General features: G+C 42.1%; 1 long non-coding RNA gene across 1 annotated transcript in view; it reads right to left on the bottom strand.

The window, feature by feature from the left end:
• Positions 1 to 3,644: 3,644 nt before the first annotated feature.
• LOC144236172 (uncharacterized) overlaps positions 3,645 to 4,670 on the bottom strand; it is a 1,669-nt gene continuing 643 nt past the window's right edge. Inside the window, exon 2 of the long non-coding RNA XR_013336434.1 lies at positions 3,645 to 3,821. This is a non-coding gene — a long non-coding RNA (uncharacterized LOC144236172). The remainder of the gene's footprint in view (positions 3,822 to 4,670) is intronic.

Raw genomic sequence — 4,670 nt, 5'->3', positions numbered from 1 at the left:
CTAAGTCTGAATGAAAGCACTTCAGAAGCACCAACCTGCACATTTTTCAGGAGTCCGTGGAAGAATGACAGTCCAGAGCCATAGACATCACTGTTGTTATGATGCAGACAGTAGGCACCATCTACTAGTAGAAGATGGTGGGAATGGAAGGATTTGTTGAAGACATTGCATTTGGATCAAAGGCAAAAGCATCCTTTTCCACAATCACATTAAGAAAGGAAATGGATGGGGGCGCCTGGGTGGGTCAGTCGGTTGAGCATCTGACTTCAGCTCAGGTCATGATCTCAGTGCTTGTGAGTTCAAGCCCCATGTCAGGCCCTGTGCTGACAGCTCAGAGCCTGGAGCCTGCTTCAGATTCTGTGTCTTCCTCTCTTCCTGCCCCTCTCTCACTTGCACTTAGTGTCTCTCTCTCTCTCTCTCTCTCTCTCTCTCCTCTCTCTCTCTCTCTCAAAATAAATAAACATTAAAAAAAATTTTAAGAAAAGGCCGTGGGTGTTCCCCATCTGAGTCAGCATTTGTCTCATGAATGTTCCCTCAAAAAAAAAAAGAAAAGGGGCAAGAAACAGTGTACACAGTATACAAGCAAAGCCCCACCCCCAAGCCACTGTTACAATAGAGGCTCCTTTACAGAGGAGGGAAAGAGAGGCTCAGAATGATCCAGTGCTGCAAATCCAGGAGGCGGTCGACCTGGGATGTGAGTCTGTCCTCCCTCCTTCTGATACATTTCTATGTCGCCTGTAAGTGAGCTTGACTGCTTAGTGCCCGCCTCTTCTAGGGCCTTGTGAATAGTGGTTTTTTTCCTTCCCCTGGGGGGTTCATCAGGCCCCTTGCTGCTGGCCCTCTCCAGTTCTTCTCACTCACAGACAAGCAGGCCTTTCAACTACATTTTGATGGCACACTCTGTTTCCCTCTGTCCGTCCAATCTTTTGGATCAACAATCCAATTTAGGTCTTGTCTTCTAAAGTTTTACCCTTATCTCCAGTGTATTCCTCTCAGTCTCTCTCTCCTCCCTCCCCACCTTCCTGTCACACCTGCACCCCGTTGTAAGCTTCCAATAAATGTAAAGTAAAGGTGCCATGTAAGGATACAGCAAGAAAACCAGGAAGAAGGTTTTCACCAGGAATTGAGTTGGCCAGCTTTCAGAACTGTGAGGAATATAAATAAAAAAGAGAGGATCACACAGTAATACATGGTTGCCTCAGGCTGGGCCCTCAACAGGGTCTGCGGGAGGTCCAGGAGCCATGAGGAGGAGCTCAAGGCTGTGACCGTTACCTTGATTTTCTTGTCTAGTACACCTGCAATGGGATAAGGTCTGCAGATAGAGATAAGCCAAGGGAGCCCCGGATGTTAAGGAGCATAGTCTAGTGGATGTGGGATGCTAGATCATAATTAAGATGAGATCTTCTGTGTGACTGCTATAAACCAGCTGTCAATCAAAACATACACATAAAAAGGCTTAGCAAAGAATTGTTCAAAGTAATCAGAGGCAGACTGTTTATTGGAACCTTGAGTAGAAACGTAAATGTTAGTTGGGTTGAATTGAATCAAATTGCAGAACATGGATTCAAAGGAAAGAAAGAGAGTAATAAACTGTAACATGGTGTAGTATTAAGAACAAGGACTTCAGAGTTGGAGAGATTTGACTCCTGGTTCTGGTATGTTTCAAACTAACTGAGTGACTTTGAACAAGTTACTTAGATTCCTTGAGCCTTGGTTTCCTCATTGGAAAATGAACTGATAATACTTATCTTTGGGGTTATTATAAGGATTAAATACAAAAATACATATAGCATACTTAATGCAGAGCTTACACCATAGATGCTTAATAAATATTAGCTGTTATTATTATTATTACATTAATTATAAAGATACATATTTCTCCTGATAGAAAAACTGTTGTTCCTAACTAAGTGATGATAGGCAAGTCATTAAACATGATGTCTGGTTTAATCCCATCAATGTAAACATAATGCTACCTTTGTGCTCTGTGCAAAGCTGGCATACGTGGAGCCAACAAACCACTCATGATTCCCAAGTGCAGAATGACAGGCCTCCAAAACTCAAAGAAACCTGCAGTGTATTCTTTCTTAGTAATGGGAGGTACAGAGCACAATTTGTCCTTTACTTTGAGTGAATGTTCTAGCATGGAACATCTAGCATTAGGACCACTTGAGGCCTAAAAACTTGGTTCATCTTTTCATTATTGGGTTGTAAGAGCTCTTTATATATTCAAGATGCAAGTCTTTATCAGATATATAATTTGCAAAATCTTCTCCCATTCTATGGGAGTTTTCTGCTTTCTTGATGGTGTCCTTTGAATCATAAAATTTGAAAATTTGAATATATCCAATTTTTTCCTCTTTTTTAAAAAAAATAAACGTAATGCCACATAAATGCATAGTGAAAATGATAAGCAAATGTATTATTAGAAGCAAACAGTGTTTTGTTTTTTCTTATTTTTCTGTGATTCATTTTTTTTTTAAGTTTAAAAAAATAATTTATTTTGAGAGATAGAGCATGAGTAGGGGAGGGGCAGAGAGAGAGTCTGATGCAGGCTCCGAGTGCCACCAGCATGGAGCCCTATGTGGGGCTCAATCTCACAAACTGTGACATCATGTTCTGAGCTGAAATCCAGAGTCTGAAGCTTAACCAACTGAGCCACCCAGGTGCCCCTCTGTGATTCATAATGCTGTTTAAGTCAGATAAAACAGAACCTTAAAACAGAAAAAAGACTCTGGTTCTAGATGAACTCTCTAACTGCTGACCTTGAAGTAAATGGCACAAGTGACCAGAGTCACTCAAGTAATGTCATCAACTTAGACCTTCCTCCTCTGCACGTTTCCTCACACATGAACCCTTGTGCAGAGGGGCTACATGCAGCCATGCATGCACAGCCATTTCTCTACTTGGTTTCCCCTTCTCCTCCCCTGCCCCTCCTTCTTTCCCTCCTTCTTCTTAATCTATGAACCTTTCCATTTTACAGACAAGCCTCACTGGGTAGAAGAAGCACTAATAAACTTGCTAATGGATAAATTGATTTTAGCAGCCAGGAGAAGAGTGGTTTATCACTATAGCAAGCTTGCATGCCGTACTTGGGGGGAGTGTCTGTGATCTTTTTTCTTCTGCAAATCTAACCCATATGTTAGATGTAGTTACTCCAGAATGTTTCAGTGGTATTATCCCTTTGCCTTTGTATATTCTTAAGTTGACCATGGAGGAAAAAAGGAAAACCGCAAAGACATGCATATTCGTGGACTGCCTACTATGTGCTGGGAACTTCATCTGTCTTTTTTCATTTACTCCTCACAACAACCCCATTAAGAGGTTAAGAGTCTCTCTTTACAAACAAGGGATGCAAAGTTCAGAGATGTGCAGGAATTTGCCCAATGTTACACAGCTAGTTGTGGAGAGGAACAGAATTAAAAGTATGATGCTACCTGGCTCCACACACTGTGTGCTTTCAATTAGTGCTGCTTTGCTCAGTTTCACAAAGGTGAACAGGGCTGCATTCTGAAATAGCTCGCTAACTTTGCATCCCAGCATCCTGGAAACTGTTTTATACTCAGAGATTTAGAGAGAGACCAGAGAGACCTTGGTCATTCTGTAGTCCAATGGCCCTGTTTTGCAGATGAGAACACTGAGGCTCTAAGAGAGGAAATGGTTTGTTTAAATCCGTAGCATCCAGTCAGAGAGCTAGGGCTAGAACCCAGGCATTTTCTAGCTGTTCCTTCTGCTTGGTCTCAGGATCCTATGTCTCTCAGTTCAGCAAATCAATCAGCCAGGCTATGTGTGAGATGTCTGGGAGATTCTGAGAGTTCAAACTGAGGAAAGAAACAAAGATGAGTAAGAAAAGTTGTCTGCTCAAGTCACCTGGGTGGTTTAGTTGGTTGAGCGCCTGACTCTTAATTTCAGCTCAGGTCATGATCTTACAGTACATGGGTTCGAGCTCTGCATCAGGCTCTGCACTGACAGCACAGAACCTGCTTGGGATACTCTCTCATCTCCTCTCTCTGCCCTCCCCCCCCCCCCCGCCAAATAAATAAATAAACTTTAATATTAAAAAAAAAAAGAAAAGTTTTGGTGTCTGGGTGACTCAGTTGGTTAAGTGTCTGACTTCGGCTCAGGTCATGATCTCCCAGTTCATGGGTTCCAGCCCCACATCAGACTCTCTGCTATCAGCACAGAGCCTGCTTTGGATCCTCTGTCTCCCTCTATCTCTGCCCCTCCCCTCTCGTGCACACACATACATGTCCGCGTGCGCACGCGCACACACACACACACTCTATCTCTCTCTCTCTCAAAATAAATAAACTTTAATATTAAAAACAAAGTTTTGTGCTCTTAAAGAGCCCCAACATTCTACTCATGAATATCCCTGGGAAATGAACACCATGTTCACTGTTAAAATAGACCTTGATAAAAAGTGCAGCTGCAAGGGAGTGAAACTTTGGTTTTTCTTTGTGTGTGTGTGTGTGTTTGTGTGTGATAAGTGTTCTTTTGGATTCTGAATTGAATTCTGTTTTGAATAACAAAAACTAATTTTTATGAATGTTTCTAAATTTTACTCCTTGAGATACAAAAATTGAATTATAGCTGGTCAGGTCCTTATCCTTTTGCTAAGGTCCATGCTCCCCAAAGAAACAACTTGATTTTGGTTGGGGGGGGGGGGG

This window comes from Crocuta crocuta, unplaced genomic scaffold (genome assembly GCF_008692635.1).
Source record: "Crocuta crocuta isolate KB4526 unplaced genomic scaffold, BGI_CrCroc_1.0 scaffold95, whole genome shotgun sequence".
Lineage (NCBI taxonomy): Eukaryota > Metazoa > Chordata > Mammalia > Carnivora > Hyaenidae > Crocuta > Crocuta crocuta.
The sequence above is the reverse complement of the archived record's forward strand: the minus strand, read 5'-3'. Positions and strand labels throughout refer to the sequence as shown.